General features: G+C 43.3%; 1 protein-coding gene across 2 annotated transcripts in view; it reads right to left on the bottom strand.

The window, feature by feature from the left end:
• pip5k1ba (phosphatidylinositol-4-phosphate 5-kinase, type I, beta a) overlaps positions 1 to 19,067 on the bottom strand; it is a 206,970-nt gene extending 187,903 nt beyond the window's left edge. For both annotated transcript variants that reach the window (XM_070887204.1, XM_070887209.1), the window contains exon 1: positions 18,955 to 19,067. The gene's annotated coding sequence lies outside the window, so the exon portion shown is untranslated. The remainder of the gene's footprint in view (positions 1 to 18,954) is intronic.
• Positions 19,068 to 19,305: the final 238 nt, after the last annotated feature.

Below are 19,305 nucleotides of genomic sequence, written 5' to 3'. Positions count from 1 at the left end.
GGTAGCCATCAAACTCACATTATCCTGCAATTCGCCTTAGCGCGGTGACATAGTTCGCCACTTCATGACCTTCAGATCGCTGGCACGTGTAGAACCGATACCTCGCCATCAGCATGTCTCCCTCAGGTCATGATGCTCCCGAACCAGTGTACACAGCTCCTCATAAGACTTATCTGTGGGTTTCACCGGAGCCAGAAGATTCTTCATGAGGCTGTAGGTCGGTGCCCCACAGACCGTGAGGAGGACCGCTCTCCTTTTTGCAGCACTTCCTTCTCCGTCCAGCTCGTTGGCTACAAAGTACTGGTCTAGCCATTCGACATAGGCTTCCCAGTCCTCACCCTCCGAGAACTTCTCCAGGATGCCCACAATTTGCTGCATCTTTGCGTTGGATTCGTATACTCGTCGCCAGTTATTGTGTTCCTAATACAGATGAGACTGCACACAGGGAGGTTAAAGTAACAGTGACCTCAGTCTTTATTAAGACACTCCAGAGAGGAACAGGCCTTTGGGGCCGGCTTATATACAGTGCTCCCAAGGGATGCTGGGATCCCTTGGGACTCCAGGGGATGCGCTCCCTGATGGCGGAACTTGGGAGTGCATGCTTTACAGATACACAACAGATGTTTTATAAATACATTAAGAACAAAAGGATAACTAAAGAGTAGTGCCTATTAGAGACCAAAAAGGAAATCTGTGTGTGGAGGCAGAAGACATGAGTATGATTCTTAATGAATACTTTGCATCTGTTTTCACAAAAGAGAGGGGCGATGCAGACTTTGCAATGAGGGAGAAGGAGTAATAAGAGATGAGATAAACAGAGAGCGAGGAAGTATTCAGGGGCTTAGCAGCTTTGAAAGTGGATACATCCTCAGGCCAGGATGAAATGTATCCCAGGTTAAGAGAAGCAAAAGAGGAAACAGCAGAGGCTCTGACCATCATATTCCAGTCCTCTTTGGCTACAGGTGTGATGCCAGAGGACTGTTAATGTCGTTCAGGTACCTTTGTTTAAAAAGGGAGAAAGGGATAGACCAAGTAATTACAGGCCAGTCGGCCTAACCTCAGTGGTGGGAAAATTATTGAAAAAAAAATCTTCATTTAGAAAGACACGGATCAATCAAGGACAGTTGGCATGAATGTGTTAAGGGAAGTTCATGTCTGACTAATTTGAATGAATTTTGCGAGGAGGTAACCAGGAGGGTCGATGAGGGCAGTGCTATTGATGTAGTGTATATAGATTTTAGCAAAGCTTTTAATAAGGTTCCACATGGCAGACTGGTCACAAAAGTAAAAGTAAAAGCCCATGGGATCCAGGGCAAAGTGGCAAGTTGGATCCAAAATTGGCTCAGAGGCAGGAAGCAAAGGGTAATGGCTGATGGGTGTTTTTGTGACGGGAAGGCTGTATCCAGTGGGGTTCCGCAGGGCTCGGTCCCTTGCTTTTTTTGGTATATTTCAGTGACTTGGACTTGAATGTTGGGGATATGATTAAAAAGTTTGTGGATGACACTAAAATAGCTGTGTGGTTGATAAAGAAGGAAGCTGCAGATTGCAGGAAGATATCAATGTACTGGCCAGGCGGGCGCAACAGTGGTAAATGGAATTCAGTCCGGATAATGCATTTGGGGAGGTCTAACAAGGCAAGGTGTTATATATGTAAACTTGTATTTACTTTGGACAGCCACCAGAGGGCTCATCCCCTGGAGTCACAAGGGATCCCATAATCCCTTGGGAGCACAGGTATTTAAGGAGGCTTCACAGGTTGGAGAGGCACTCTGGAGACCTGCAATAAAAGACTAAGGTCACACTTTACTTTGACCTCAGTGTTCAGTTTGATTCTTTCTGCAATACACTACACAAGGGAATACACATTAAATGGTACGACGCTGAAAAGTGTAGCGGAAGATACCTTGGAGTGCAGGTCCACAGATCCCTAAAGGTAGCAGGCCAGGTAGATAAGGGGTTAAGGCGGCATATGGAATACAGGTAATTGCCTTTATTAGTCGAGGCATGGAATACAAGAACAAGGTGGTTATGCTTTAACTGTATAAAACATTGGTTAGGCCGTAGCTGGGAGTACTGCGTGCAGTTCTGGTAACCACATTACAGGAAAGATGTGATTGCACTGGAAAGGGCACAGAGGAGATTTACAAGAATATTGCCTGGACTGGTGAATTTTGGCTATGAGGAAAGAGTGGAGATGTTTTCTTTGGAACAGAGGAGGCTGAGGGAAGACCTGATTGAGGTGTATAAAATTATGAGGGGCCTGGATAGAGTGGATAGGAAAGACCGGTTTCCCTTGGCAGAGGGGTCAACAACCAGGGGACATAGATTTAAAGTAATTGGGGGCAGGTTTAGAGGAGATACGAGGGGAAATTTCTTCACCCAGAGTGTGGTGGGGGTCTGGAAATCACTGCCTGAAAGGGTGGTAGAGGCAGAAACCCTCACCATATTTAAAAAATATTTGGATGTGTACTTAAAGTGCCGTAACATACAGGGCTACAGACCAAGAGCTGGAAAGTGGGATAAGGCTGGATGGCCCTTGGTCGGCCGGTGCGGACACGATGGGCCGAAATGGCCTCCTTCCGTGCTGTAAATTTCTATGATTCTAAGAGGGATGTGTAGAGGCCTGCTATTCAAGAAAGGTGGGAGAGAATAAACAGGGAACTACAGGCCCATCAGTCATCGGGAAAATGGTGGAATCCATCCTCATGGAAGTGGTAACGGAGCACTTATAAAACCATCATTGATTAGACAGAGTCAACATGGATTTATGAAAGGGAAATAGTGTTTACAAAATTTAATTAATTAAGAGTTTTGTGAGGATGTAACTAGCATAAAGGAAACCAGTGGATGTAGTATATTTGGATTTCCAAAAGGCATTTGATAAGATGCAATGCAAGATAAGGGCTCATGGGGTTGGGATAATATACAAGCATGGATAGAGGATTGGTTAACAGAGAGAAAACAGAGATTAGGGATAAGAACATAAGAATTAGGAACAGGAGTAGGCCATCTAGCCCGTCGAGCCTGCTCCGCCATTCAATAAGATCATGGCTGATCTGGCCGTGGACTCAGCTCCACTTACCCGCCCTCTCCCCGTAACCCTTAATTCCCTTATTGGTTAAAAAAGTAATTTTCAGGTTTGCAGGCTGTAACTAGTGGGGTGCCTCAAGGATCAGTGTTTGTGCCTCAGCTATTTACAATCTATATTAATGACTTGGATGAAGGGACCAACTGTAATGTATCCACATTTGCTGCGGGGAGGACACAGAGCCTCTGAAAGGAATATAGACAGGTTAAGAGGGCAATAGGTGGTAGACGGAGTATAATGTGGGGAAATGTGAGGTTATACTTTGGTAAGGATAGAAAAACAGAATATTTTTTAAATGGTGAGAAACTATTAAATGTTGGTGTCCTCATACAGGAAACACAGCATGCAGGGACAGACAGCAAGCAATCCAAAAGACAAATAGCATGTTGGCCTTTATTGCAAAGGGATTAGAGTACGAGAGTAAGGCTATCTTGCTACAATTGTACTGTACAATTTTGGTCTCATCGGAGGAAGGATATTCTTGCCTTAGAGGCGGTGCAACGGAGGATCACTAGATTGATTCCTGGGAAGAGAGGGTTGTCCTAGGAGGAGAGATGGAGTAGATTGGGCCTATATTCTCTGGCGTTGAGGAGCAACCTCACTGAAACACCCAATCCCCTTATCCCTTGATTCCCATAGTGTCCAAAATCTATCGATCTCAGCCTTGAATATACTCAATGACTGAGCATCCACAGCCCTCTGGGGTCAAGAATTCCAAAGATTCAGAACCCTCAGTGCATGTTGTATATTTTTTGACTTATAAAAAAGTAAAAATATAAAATATCAGAGAGAAAGGCGTTAACATTGGCATTTGTCCATAGGTAGCATAGACAGCAGTAGATGAATACTATGCAAACAATGTGATCCTGTGGTGGTGAGCATAATGAGATTTCCCCCATCCCCCTGCCACAATGCAGTTTCACTAGAAGCAACTTTGGACTTTCCACCCCCGCCTTCATTGATCTCTGTGCCCTCACTCATGTCTTGGCCAAGATTAGCTAAGCTCAATAGAGACTAGAAAGTCAGCTTTGCATGGTCTGTAACAGCTCAATAGCACTCAATGCAGTGCATGAGACATAAAGGAAAATCAGTCCCGCCTTCCAGACAATGCTTTAAACAAAATGCACAAATATTTCCAATCCTTTGTGCAATTGCTTTGAGGCAAGAGTGAAGTATTAGGAGCGACACTGGTTTGGTTGTAGTTTGGACTCGCTGGTGATGAGACCCAAGAATAGTTATCATCCCGATGCAGAAATTGTGTTTCCTGGCGACCACTCATGTATCAAGAAATATTTCAGTATCAGGATTGACATTTGCTTTGCTTGTTTTTAAAATGGATTAATGCAGGAGGGAGGGGGGAAAGCTGTACAGTTTTCTCCCTTTTGTTACCCAAAAGCTGAGCATTTTTATGAAAGGTAATGAGATTTATAAGACTGGAGATGAATACTTGCTCACTGGACCACTAGTGGTTTTAGTACTGGACCTGTTGCACAATGGCAGTGACAATTCCACTGAATGCATTCAGACAGCAACAACACGCTCATGGCATTGAGCTTACACAGGGGAAATTTCTAGTGCAGGCCATTTCCAAAGAGCCTCGTACAACATCAACAGTAGAAGATTATAAGCAATACTTTGGTAATTTCTTTCACATTTGATTGCAGTTAGCCATCTTCCCTATGGCTTTCATTTTGCATCCGAATTTGTATTAATTATGCTCATTGCAAACTAGTATCTGTTCCTTCAACTCAAAACAAACTGCACAAATTACATTATGATTTGGAGGATAGATTGTCTGTTCTTATAAAAAAACATGACCAATGGATGCAAATTTGAGGAAAGACAGGAGGAAGCTCAAGTGGAGCATAAACAACGGCCTGTTTCGGTGCCTGTAATCCTATGTAAATGAGAACCGATCTGCATTCATACCAGAGCAATACCAAACAGACAGAGTCACAGGAGGTAATGAAATGCTGCATTTAGAAAAATTATAATGATTATGTTACTAACATTAATTGGACCCAATGCCACCAATGGATTAGGTACATTAGAAAATAGATTTTTCACTGTAATTTAAAAGAGTTATTGTTACACAAGTAAATTAACCCTGGTGTTGAGCTATTTCATCCTTCCATAGACATCTATGGTCTCCTAATCACAACTGCTTCTTGAAAGACTCCAGTCTTTGCCTCCTCTACCCTACCCAAAAATAAAGCCTGGCTGTGCATTAAGCAATGTGATGAATAACTTAAGCAATGCTTTGATTTTAAAATTCTCATCCTGGGTTTTCAAATCCCTCCCTATCTCTAACCTCCTCCAGTCCTACAACCCTCCCAGATCACTGTGCTCCTCCAATTCTCGCCTTGCACATGCCTGATTTTTATCACGTCCCCATTGGCAGCCATGCCTTCAGCTGCCTGGGCCTCAAGCTCTGAAATTCCCTCCCTAAACCCCTCCCCCTCTCTTTCCTCCTTTAAGACACTCCTTAAAGCCTACCTCTTTGACCAAGTCCTAATGGGACTGAAATTCTGGCCTCACCGGGTCTGTACGAAGTGCGGACGGACCTGGCAAGGCCTCGCAAAAGCCGGTTTCCGGGGCACGATGTGCATGCACCGAAAATCGGCTTTTCCGATCGGTCAAGATTTCTCGTGACAGATCCTCCGCATCCCCGGGAGAAGGACAGTTGCACGGCCGAGATTGGGCTATTTTGGTCCAACTCATGCTCAGTGAATGCCCTTCAAACTCTTACGCCTGGTGAAAACAGGTGCATAGCCTACTTTTACCAGCATGAGTTTTAAAACGTATACAAATTCAATTAAAAAACACATTGGGCTAGAAATTCCATTGGCTTACCGCCCAGAAGGGTATTGGTCATTGTGGGCGATAACCAGGTCAGTGAGAAATTGCCCAGCTGAGTTATGCCGGCAGTTGAGGTACCGTTGGGGAACGGGCTGCCAGCATGCACGGTCCTCAGATTGCCCTGGCACGATATTTGGCTCAGCGGTGACCCACAGGCAAGTATGAAAAAAAAAATCGGCCACTAGAATCAGCGGATTTTTTTTCTTTTTGGGGGGGGGGGGGTGGGGGAGTTTTCGCCGGCGATAATCTTGGGAATCATAGCGGTTCTTTGGGTGCCAATCGGGTCGTTAGGAAATTCTAGCCCCATTAAGGCAAGTTTATTTTAAACCGTATTAAAACAAAGATGTAAAAAAATATTTCTCAAACATTAACTTTAATTTCAATTAATTTTAAATATGTGAAGTGTTTGTTTATTTTGTGTTTGGGCGTTTTTCTCAATGACAGTAACGGGAACTCTGAGAAACAGAGCTCCAGCTTGGACTTGCGTACCTTGAAGATAGGTCCCCATGCAAAGCGCAGTGTATCTAGGCCTCCCTCCGGGATCCTACGTTTCTCCGGGACCAACAGGTAGATTCGTAGATTTTGTTTTAGGATCGGAGGAGTTCGTACGAAGGAAGCCTCCGACCGGAAATTTAGCCCCAATATCTCATGTGGCTTGGTGTCAAATTTTGTTTGATAACGCTGTGAAGTGCCCTGGGATGTTTTACATTAAAGGCACTGTATAAATGCAAGTTGTTGTTGTATTAATCCTGAACTTGCTTTTTACTGCTTTGTACCTACCTTTCCTGTACAATCATTTCAATTTGAAATTATTTATCCTAGAATCATAGAACCCTACAGCACAGGAGGCGGCCATTCGGCCCATTGTGCCTGTGCATTAAGAGAGCTATCCAATTAATCCACCCCCGCGCCCCACCCCCCTGCCAACCTGTAATTTTTTCTTTTTCACGTATATATCCAATTGCCTTTTGAAAGTTACGATCACATTTTCTTTTCCACTTTAATATTTTATATACCCCTATAAAGGCTCCCCTTTTCAGAGCTGAAAAGTAGGAATTTTCTAATCTTTTCTTGTAACTCAAGACATCAGGGATGCATTTGCAGTCCTTCCCTGCAACACTTTCAGGACTTGGATGTTCCCCTTGAACTGAAATGATTCAAAGGATGCAGCCTTACTAGACCACTGTAGCTCTGTGATGCCTTCAGACCCGCACTGTGTTGACCTGGCAATACAGCGCAACATTCTTTTCACTTTGATTGCCCAGATTTATTTCAGTCTTTCCTCTAGCCTGTGTGACACCATTGATTAGGGGTCTCTCTCTCTCTCGCTCTCTGTTTTGCTGTGTAAAGTTTCATCAAGAGGGTCTCAATTAAGCTGTGCAAAGGGCATGATTTATCACGCCAAGAATCAGGAAAATAGCTACCCGCTTTATCACAGAATCTTACAGCACAGAAGGAGGCCATTTGCCCATCGTGCCTGCTCTTTGAAAGAGCTATCCAATTGGTCCCACTCCTCCACTCTTTCCCCATAGCTCTACAAATGATTCCTTTTAAAGCATATCAAACTACCTTTTGAAAGTTATTATTGAATCTGCTTTCATCATCCTTTCAGGCAGCGCATTTCAGATCCTAACAACTTGCTGCATAAAAACATTTCTCCTTATCTTGTTTTCTTTTTGCAAATTATTTTAATTGTCCCCTCTGGTTACCGACACTCCTGCCAGTGGAAACAACCACACCCTATCAAAATCCCTCCTAATTTTGAGCATCTCCCCTTTACCTTCTCTGCAACAGCCAGGAGTTATTAACAAGTTTCGATTTTACAAATCAACTTTGCATAGTTACACACACACACAAAATATCCGTTAACAGCTTGTTGCAACAGCTGAAAAATAAACACACATTTAGGGTCTGAAACTTCTAATACCATGAATGAGAAACACCTCCAAACACTACACAAGACATTAAAAACACACCTCACATAAATACACTAAAAAACATTTATATCAACTTTAATTTCTATAGAAAAAAATTCTGATTTAAAAAAGTTTTAATTATGGTTAAAAATAAATGTAACGTAGTGGGCAGGGTTTTTAAAAATAAGGTTTTTTTTCAATTTAATTTAATTATAATTTTGCATGTTTTTAAACTCTTACACCTGTAAAAGTAGGCAATGCGCCTGCTTTTATCAGGCGCAAGAGTTTTGAGGACATTTGCTGGGCAAGATATGCATAAATCCTGCAATCTTGCCCTGGCAAATGTCCTCGCTCCCGAGATATGGAGGATCTGTCAAGCCAGAAACTTGACAGATCAGGAAAGCCGGTTTTCAGCCCATTGCACGCTGAAAGCCAGCTTTTCCGGTGCCTTCCCGGGTCCGTAGAAACTTCGTACCGATCCGGGGAGGCCGCAGTTTCTGGGCTATTATGGAGATTAATACAACTTTTTCCTAGGTAACAGAAAGCTCCCACATTTGATAAACAAGTCAGTTGGTTAGTGTGCTTTAAAAAAAAAAAATCACTTGCACAGGAAATATTTGAAGGTTCATCTGCACTAAACATTTCTGAAGCAGTCTAACCCTTGCCATCTGGTAATGTAATGCTTTGCAGTGTTTGCCACTGGAATTTGTATTTTGGGTTAAAAAGCGGTGTGTGCTGGATGGAGTGTGCAATACAAATAGGCTCAAATAGATCATTTTCAGCATTACTTGTCCAGAACCACTATCTACTAGTCCGGATTCCCCCAGACTTAATGGTCAACATACAGGATAGTCCGGCAAGCATACAGGACAGTCTGTCACTTATTTCTAAAGGAAGGGAGTAAGAGAAACAAAGATTGAGTAATTACTGGGAATTAACAATATTAAAATTATAATCTATTGAAGTTATGTTTTTCCCCTCACCCTTGTGAATAATGTGAAAGTCATGCGTTCAAGCAGCGTCTTTCACAAACTCGGGATGTCCCAAAGCACTTGCAGCCAATGAAGTACTTTTGAAGTGTAGTAACTGTTGTAAAGTAGGAAACACGGCAGACAATTTGCACATAGCAAGCTCCCACAAACAGCAATGTGATTAAAAAAAAATGATCTGATCATTAAGTGATGTTGATTGAGAGATAAATATTGGGCAGAACACCGAGGCTAACTACCTAGTTCTTCTTTGAAATAGTGCCATGGGATCTTTTACATCCACTTGAGGAGAGCAGCTAGGGGATCGGTTTCATAGAATGGCCGCCTTCCGTGTTCATTCAGTCTGGACCATTCAGTCCATCGAGCCTGTGCCAGTTTAACCTCTCATCTGAATGACGGTGATCAGAGCAGAACATGTGTGGAAAATCTACCTCATAGACCTCACAGACATCTGACCTGCCCAAACATTGGGTCAGGAGACAGAATATTGGCATGACGGACTTAGGCACCAGTGATCAGAGCAGAAACAACATTTTATGGTGTGGTAAATGATTTTATATAAAAAGCTTGTGGGATGAAATCAAATCAGAGAAAATTCAATTAAGAAAAGCAATTAGAAGTCAACAAAACAGAAAACATCTGGATCATAAGAAAAAGAGGGGGAAAAACACACCAGACACACAAGCTCTAAGGAAGAACATGAAAACAAAAATTGAGTGGAATTGGAGGGAATCAGAAATGGCAGACTAAATGGTTGAAAAAAAACCCAAAAAGGTTGTTTACAGAGTTGTTTAAAATCAGGAAGGGTTTTGATAAGAGTAAATAAAGATAAATTGTTTCCAATGACTGAAGGGTCGATAACAAGAGGGCAGAGATTTAAGGTGATTGGCAAAGAACCAGAGGCAACAAGAGGAAAACCTTTTCTTTTACACAACGAGTAGTTAGGATGTGGAATGCACTGCCTGATTTTCAGGGGAGGGAGGGAGGGAGGGAGAGGGGGAAAGTGGATACAGATTGAATAGCAGTTTTTAAAAAAGGGAATTGGATAAATACTTGGAGAAAACATTTGCAGGGACATGGGGAAAGAGCAGGGGTGTGGGACTAACTGGATAGCTCTTCCAAAGAGCCGGCACAGACCCGATGGTCTGAATGGCTCTCTCCTGTGTCGTACTAGTCAATGAAACATATTAGATTCAGGAGGAGCAAGAAAAACAAGGAGCACTTTCTATGTATATTAAAAATGGTGGGGTTTGAATGAAAAACAGACTCCTGCATTCTTGAACTGTTGTGAAAACACAACTGCTACAACCAAGAGAACATTAAAGCAGTTGATAAAAATAAAAACTGAAACACGATATGAAAAAATATTTATTCGCTAAACTCAACCTATAGGCTACCCATAGGATGCATGGTTTAAAACAAGTCGTTTGAACCATTTTTCTCCATCGATAAAAAATTCTCCATCTCCAAGAGAGTTTTGTTGCCTCTCCCAGGAGATTACACGGCTTTTAGTTGGGGTGGAGTGTGTATATATTGTGATGCACAAGACATCACAATTGCGTGGGACAGGCTGCATGGATCAAAAGGTCTTTTCCTGACTGTCGCAAGCCTAATGGGTCACATGCATTTGTAATGGGTTTCAGTGATGGATTGAAACACTCCCAACATCTAAACTTCCCTCACCATAATGTTACCTGAATCAGGCCATGTCAGCCGTGGCTCAGTGAGTCGTACTCTCGCCTCAGAAGTTCGTGGGTTCAAGTCCCAATCCAGAGACCCAAGCTCATAATCCAGGGCAACAATCCCAAGACAGTACTGAGGGAGTGCTGCACTGTTGGAAGTGCCGTCTTTCGGACGAGAAGTGAGGACCTCTCGTGTGGATGTAAAAGATCCCATGGCACTATCGTGAAGAGCAGGGGAGCTCTCCCCAGTATCCTGGCCAACAATTATCTCAACCAGCATCACTAAAACTGATCACATTGCTGTTTGTGGGACCTTGCTGTGCACAAATTGGTTGCCAGGTTTCCTAAATTACAGCAGTGACTACACTTCAAAAAAGTACTTATTGGCTGTAAAGCGCTTTAGGATGTCCTGAGATCATGAAAGGCACTGCATAAATGAAAGTCTTTCTTTCATCAAATTCTTCCTCTCTTCACAGCTCCCCAATCCCTGATCACTTCGCTAGCTGCAATATATACCAAGTTTCAAGGAGCTGTAATTGTCATCCAGTTGGAAGCAGAAATGGATCATGTGGCCAGGTAAATAATGAATGATACATTCCCCAGTTACAGCACCTAATTATACAGCCTTTCAATATCCAACACCCAGTCCAAAGTACAGGAGGAGGGGCAAGTCAACATTGAGTGTGCAGGCTATTGGAGTGCATTTTATGTTATTCAATACATCTAATTTCCCCAATTGATTCATGCACAAGAACTCATTTCCTTTTCAAACTCAGTTCACAGAAGTAGGGACAAATTAAGTTTTACAAAACTCCCCCAGGATTGGAAAAGATCAAGTGGACAGATTAAACATGAGAAAAGGGTATGTGTTCCTGTTACTAGTATGGCCACATGCAAACATTGATATCTTCATTTGAATTGTTCTGAACCACAGGGGCAAGAGTTCCTTCTGGCGCGTTAGCCTTTCCTACCGAACCCTTGTCTGTCTGCATTCATCAACTCTCAAATGCAAGCAACTGATGCCACTGAACTAGGTATCTGCAGCAGACCCAGGCTCGTTAACATTCTTGTTTTGGGATAATCAGGTCATAATTTTTTTTTTTTTTTAAACTTTTTTTTTCTCCATTCATTCATGGGATGTGGGTGTCGCTGACAAATCCAGCATTTATTGCCCATCCTTCAGTGCCCTTGAGAAGGTAATGATGAGCCGCCTTGAACCGCTGCAGTCCGTGTGGTGAAGGTACTCCCACAGTGACTTTTTCTATAACTGAGTGACTTGCTTGGCCATTTCAAAGGGCAGTTTAAGAGTCAGCCACATTGCTGTGGGTTTGGAGTCACATAGGCCAGATCAGGTAAGGAAGACAGATTTCCTTCCCTAAAAGCCATTAATGAACCAGATGGGTTTTAACGATAATCCGGTAGTTTCATGGTCACTACTACTGACACTAGCTTTTTTTATATTTCAGATTTATTTAATTAACTGAATTTAAATCCCCCAGCTGCCATGGTGGGATTTGAACTCATGTCTCTGGATCAGAACTCATCTTCCCCCTCGCAGAGAGTTAACATAAGGATCAAAAGATTCTACAGTTCACATGGACTGTTAGATGCCTCCAAATTAGACTTGGCCTGCTCCAGGCTGCAATACATATACAACAACAACCTGCATTTATATAGGGCCTTTAACATGATAAAACATCTCAAGGTGCTTCACAGGAGCATAATCAGACAACATTTGACACTGACAGCATCCTGAGGGTTTATATAGTTCCTGATCATAACTAAACAGGGCTTCCTTTCAGAGTTGCCATCTTTTGGATAAGACGTTACACAGAGCTCCTGACTGCCCTCTCAGTTGGACATAAGAGTAGGGGAGCGCTCCCCGGTGTCCTAGGCCACTATTGATCCCACAGCCAATGTCACAAAGGATTGTCAGTCCATCATCACCTTGCTATTTTTGGGACCTTGCCCTGTGCAAATTTAGCTGCCACATTTCCCACATAACAGTGACTACACATTAAAAATTGTCTGTAAAATGCTTTGGGATTGCACATCAAAAACATGCGGGGCACCTCCGCACCGCTTCCACGCCCACCCCCCTTCCATCTCCCCCCCACCTGCACCACTTGTGCCGAACCCCTTCCACATGCCCCCGCACCCCTTCCACCTCCTCCATCCCAGCATTTTGTTTGATAATGCTCTTGTGAAGTGCCTTGGAATGTTTTACTACGTCATCATCATCATAGGCAGTCCCTCGGGAATCGAGGGAGACTTGCTTCCACTCTTAGTAAGAGTTCTTTAGGTGGCTGTACAGTCCAATAGGAGAATCACAGTCTCTGTCACAGGTGGGACAGACAGTGGTTGTAGGGAAGGGGTGGGCAGGAAGTCTGGTTTGCCACACGCTCTTTCCGCCGTCTGCGCTTGATTTCTGCATGCTCTCGAGGAGTTCAGCGCCCTCCCGGATGCACTTCCTCCACTTGGGGCAGTCTTTGGCCAGGAACTCCCAGGTGTCAGTGGGGATGTCGCACTTTATCAGGGATGCTTTGAGGGTGTCCTTGTGACGTTTCTGCTGCCCACCTTTGGCTCGTTTGCCATGGACGAGTTCAGAGTAGAGCGCTTGCTTTGGGAGTCTAGTGTCTGGCATGCAAACTATGTGGTCTGCCCAGTGCGGTCAGTGCTTCAATGCTGGGGATGATGGCCTGGACGAGGACGCTAATGTTGGTGCGTCTGTCCTCCGAGGGGATTTGTAGGAACTTGCGGAGACATCCTTGGTGGTATTTCTCCAGCGACGAGGTGTCTACTGTACATGGTCCACATCTGAGCCATACAAGAGGGCAGGTATTACTTCGGCCCTGTAGATCATGAGCTTGGTGACAGTTTTGAGGGCCTGGTCTTCAAACACTTTTCCTCAGGCAGCTGAAGGCTGCACTGGCGCACTGGAAGCAGGTGTTGGATCTTGTCGTCAAAGCTTGCTCTTGTTGCTAGGAGGCTCCCGAAATAAGGGAAGTGGTCCACGTAGTCCAGGGCCATGTCGTGGATCTTGATGTCTGGGGGGCAGTGCTGTGCAGTGAGGACAGACTGATGGAGGACCTTTGTCTTACTGATGTTTAGCGTAAGGCCCATGATTTCATACGCCTCAGTAAATACGTCGACTATGTCCTGGAGTTCAACCTGTGTGCACAGACGCAGGCGTCATCCGCGTACTGTAGCTTGACGACAGAGGTTGAGGTGGTCTTGGAACTGCCCTGGAGGTGGCGAAGGTTGAACAGGTTCCCACTGGTTCTGTAGTTTAGTTCCTCTCCAGCGGGGAGCTTGTCAACTGTGAGGTGGAGCATGGCAGCGAGAAAGATTGAGAAGAGGGTTGGGGCAATGACGCAGCCCTGTTTGACATTGGTCTGGACGTGGATTGGGTCTGTAATGGATCCGTCGGTAAGGATCATGGCCTGCATGTCATTATGGAGCAGGCGGAGGATGATGATGATCAAAAGTACATCACCATCCTCTACCTACTCCACGACGACATGCACGCCGTGATCCTTACCGACGGATCCATCACTACGTCAAAGGCACTATATAAATACAAGTTGTTGTTGTTGGTGGTGGTGATGACATACGTATTTTTGCCATTCATTTATTTTTTTTCTGCTTAACATCCCACACTGTTTCCCCATCAAGCTGGGTAAGTAGCTTGCACCCAGGCGTTTGCCTCACCCCTCTACAATCAGCAGACAGGAACGGCACACGAAAGCACCTTGTAAAGATTTTTTCTTTCATTCTCATTTCTGCTCCCTTGTATCCCAGAGCAGGGCTGTACGACTTGCTCAAAATCCACATTCTTCACCCATTCTGCAGAGCAACTTATTGCATCCCTGGGACATGTATAAAAATGCACACAAAATTCAATGAAATAACATAATGTGTGAATTTAAGTCATGAATTTTGAAGAGCCAGCAATCAACTATATCCTGAAAATTGAATGTCAGAATATATTCAAAAACATGCAAAGCCTCAGTAAAGACTAAAGTTACTAATACTTTGCTTACAAAGTCTTGCAATTTCAAAGGCCAAAACCTCATTCCCCATTTAAAACTTTCCATAGAATTAGAGGGAATTAAAATCTATCTTACTTTTGCTGGGAAGAGATGAAGAATGCGATCAAGCCATACTCCACTGAGGGCAGGTTGGACTTAATGGGCCAGAGACACTTCCATATCGCTTTATCATCATCAGCTGTCAGCCAATTTGGAGCAAGTCATTAGCCAATATCTTAGTTTTAACCTTCCACCACCCTATCACAATGGAGAACTCTCAATAGTCAATCCAAGAACTTCATACACAACACTGGGAGGTGATTTAAGCAACAGGCAACTACTTGTGTTCCTATTATTTCAATTTAAAAGTAATTTAGCATAATAAATTGGAACTCAAGGAACATGCAGAAGCAAACTACATTAGCCTTCAATAGCACAATTGGGGCTATTATGTATGCAAGTAAGTTTATTCCACGACGGAAAAATAATGCTCATTTGGATGATATTTAATAATGAAATTAGCAATGAGAAATGTGGGTTTGGCGCACACACACACATACACGTACGCACAACCCTTATTTCCTTCTCGTCATCGATCCGAATCCAGAACACACACACGGAGGACAGGACCAAATAAAATACACAAAAAAGGTTACACCCTTTATTAGCCGAGGCACAGGCCACAACAGCAGGGAGGTTATGTTTGAACTGTATAAAACACTAGTTAGGTCACAGCTAGAGTACTGCATACAGTTCTGGTCACCACGTTACAGGAAAGATGCGATTGCACTAGAGAGGGTAGAGGAGATTTACGAGGATGTTGCCTGGACTGGAGAATTTTAGCTATGAGAAAAGATTGGATAGGCTGGGGTTGTTTTCTTTTGAACAGAGGAGGCTGAGGGAAGACCTTATTGAGGTATATAAAATTGTGAGGGGCCTAGATAGAGTGGATAGGATTGACCAGTTTCCCTTAGCAGAGGGGTCAATAACCAGGGGGCATAGATTTAAAGTAATTGGTAGGAAGATTAGAGGAGTTGAGCAGAAATCTTTTCATCCAGAGGGTGGTGGGGGGTTGAACCCCCATCACATTTAATGTGCTTGGATGTGCACCTGAAGTGCCATAACCTACAGACCAAGAACTGGAAAGTGGGATTAGGCTGCATAGCTCTATTTCGGCCAGCACAGGCATGATGGACCGAATAGCCACCTTCTGTGCCACAAGTTTCTACTATTCTACAATTCTCAGTCTGTGCTAATAAAATGCAGTTTCAAAATTAATCAATCACGGTTGAAACTGGATTCTTCCCTTTCTTGACAAAATATCTCCTCCCCCCTATCCCCAAGACGTCAGCTGCAATAGTTCTGGTCTAGCCATGAAGTTATATTATTGCAGAGCACTACAGCCTTTTTTAAAAAAAGTAGATCCATCTTGAAACGGATCTAGAAAGTCACTTACCAAAGTGCAATGCCAGTCCAGCTCTGAAGCAGTTAAAAATGCCCATGATATTATTTGAAACTCTTAAAAGTTATATTTAAATAAATTCAAATCTAACTACAACTGCATGCAACCTTAGTGACAAATTTAAACAAACAAACATTCTGCTGGGTCTTTACATGCATTTGGGAGTCAACATGATTACAACACCAGGTGCTACATTTACAAGTTCAGTTAATAAGCAAAATTTAACAGACTACAATTTCCAAATTGAAAAAAGATTCCTTATGGTTCAAGTTTAAATAACAAAAAGTATCTGATAGTATAGAGGTCTATATATGGTTCAGCTACTGTACAACAGACATGGAATGGTGTCTAAGCAAATGTTAGCAGTTTTACTCGAATATGCCTAAAGGCTACCTCTGACTTTAACTGGTTACACACATACCTCGTGAAGGTGACAGGATTAGAAGTCACATGATGTAATTGGCAAAGCATGCGAACATTAACCTACATTTGCCACCAGCCAAAAACATGCACTTTGTGAGATAATATTTATTTCATACCTGTGAAGTTCACCTTCAACAACTTCTTTCCCCTCACCATTACCTGATCTTTGTTCCATAATGCTACTCCAGAAGCCATCTGTAAGCATGTATCACTACAGGGCAGCACTGCTCCTGGTACTTTTTCTGTCCAGGAGTTCTATTCAGTCACCCAGCCAAGAGTCAGCAAAATTCAGACCTGACCAACATTGGCTCCCATTCCAGCAATGCCTCGATTAAAAAATTCTCATCCTTGTTTTTAAATCCCTTCCTAGCCTCGCCCCCAACTTCTGTGTAACTTCCAGCAGCCCAATAACTCAAGATCTCTGTACTCGCCCAATTCTGGCCTCTTGCACATCCCCCATTGGCAGCCGTGCCTTCAGCGGCCTAGGCCTCAAGCTTCAGAATGTTTTCCCTATACCGCTCGCTCTCCTCCTTTAAGACACTCCTTAAAACTAACTCTTTGACCAAGCTTTTGGTCACCTGCCCTAAAAGCTCCTTATGTGGCTCAGTATCAAATGTGTCTGACAACACCTATAACAAAACACCTTGGGATCACTATATAAATGCAAGTTGTTGTTGAGGGGCAATGATTTTGCCATCTTGGGAGTCTAGTTCTCTACCCTACATCCCCCATCTGATGACTTTACAAACACAAGATATATCAAATCATTCTTGATATTCAGTATTTTAATTTTTTTTAAACTTCAATTGTGAAAATGACCCACTGTAGAATGTAAACTAATTTAATCCTGGGACCATTATGAGGATCTGTTTACACCATATTGCAAACTGAGATATGTGGAGCAATTCTGTATACAAACACCAGCCTGCTGTTTTCAAACATGCACAACTCCTAAAAAAAAATAACGGTTGCACTTTTGACATTTTATAAAAAGGCAGTGGATTTGCACATCCATCCACTCCTGTTTCAGATATGGCCAACTAACAGCTGCATTTATTGCCAAAAAACCTGCCATGCTGGACTGAAGCTCTTGATAAGGTACCTTTAATAGCTTATTTGGCACAAATATTCAGGAGTGTGGAACGAGAATGTGTAAGTCACCTCTAGGTCTGCTTTATAACATTCACATACTCAAATCTGTTGATAAGATAAATGCTCCCACATTGCCAAAATAAAAAGTCAAATGAGCAGATCGGAAGAGGTGGAGAGTCTCACTTTTGAAAGCAATGAGAGAATTATATAGCAACAATTCATTTTAAAGTTACATTTAAAGAAAAACTCAATTTCAGATTAAACATGCTCCCTGTAAACACTGCATAAACACATATGCTTGATTAATAACTAGCTCCATGAAATGCAACAAGTAAACAGTATAGTTAAAAGATGTTGCTATTCTTTAGCAATAGCTAACCACAAAAAACAGGAGGGAATCACTGCTCCCTAAACTTTACTGCTATTTAGAAACAGGGCAATGGGACAAAACTTGACAGCAAAAGGCATCAAAGGCTTGGGGGAAGTGAAAAGAGGAATAAAAAATATGAACCACATATAAAAATATTCTTCTTGATTAGACAACTTTTTAAAAATATGAATTATAATTAGGAACAAATATCAAAACTGCCCCCTTTTATTTATATAATCACATTTATACATTATATACATACACATACTCAAAACAAACTCAGGAAGTCATTTCAACTGTGTCTAGTACATTAAAACTCGGACAAGGCGGGTTTGTTTTAATATGAAACCAATTATTTAATTAAAAAAATAAATATTTGGCTAACGCAATAACTGATGAAAAATTAGTAGCAAAGGCCTTTGATGTTTTTCTTGTCAAAGGGCACACACTGTTCCCTAACAATCAGGCAACACGGGATGGCTTTACCTCCCCCGTTGGGCTTCTAAACTGCTGGCCCTGATAGCTGAATATAAAACCAAAAACTGTCCCCCAACAGGTCAACTTCAAAACCAAACCCCGTGGAAGAGCCTGACACACAAACCCATGCACCACTGAACACGGCCTCGGTTTGCAAGACGCTGTACCCAGTACCCAGGGGTGCGCATGTTCAGTTTTATTATGTGACATTTTCAGAAACCGCTGCACAAAAACAGGACCTTTCCCAACATAAGTTTTTTAAAAAGCAAGCTTTGCTCTGTGCACCTGCAAGAGAAAGTGCAGCCTCAGTCATGATCTGACAGAGCACAAACAGCATATTCCATCCCCACACACTTGACAAAAAGGTACATACACATCTCCCTCCCTCTTCATTTCTCTCAACTCCCTTTCTCTCTTTCCTCCCTCCTCTCTTCCACTATTTCCCTCCATTTATCTCTCTCCTCGCTCTATTTCTCCCTCCCTCTATATTTCTCCCCTTTTCTGTATATCTCCCATCTCTTCTCCCCCCGTGTAGCAGGGCCGTGTTGGTGAAGCCAGTGCTTACCTGCAGTGATGTGTGCCAGGTGAGTGAGTGGGGCTCCGGCCGCTCTCAGTGCGCCGGGTGCAGCAGGTGAGGCGAGCAGGTCGCTCCCATTGGCCGCGCACTGCCCGCTTGTCTCAGTCTGCCGGAATGTAGCAGTCAGCGGGGGCGCGCCCTCCGCCTGTGCCCGAGCAGCGTGCGCTCGCTCGCTGTCGTGCTCGCGCACGCCCCCTGGAGCACGCGCGTCACTATTGTTGTTTGCTCCAAACTGCCCCACTTCCCACCAGTGCACAGAAAGAGCCCAGCAATCCCCCCCCCCCCCCCCCTCTTTATCCCCGCTGCTAAACCACCGAAAATAAAACGTGACAATTCAGG

This window comes from Pristiophorus japonicus, chromosome 1 (assembly GCF_044704955.1).
Source record: "Pristiophorus japonicus isolate sPriJap1 chromosome 1, sPriJap1.hap1, whole genome shotgun sequence".
Classification (NCBI taxonomy): domain Eukaryota; kingdom Metazoa; phylum Chordata; class Chondrichthyes; family Pristiophoridae; genus Pristiophorus; species Pristiophorus japonicus.
Note: the sequence above shows the minus strand (reverse complement) of the source record. Positions and strands in the feature narration are given on the sequence as shown.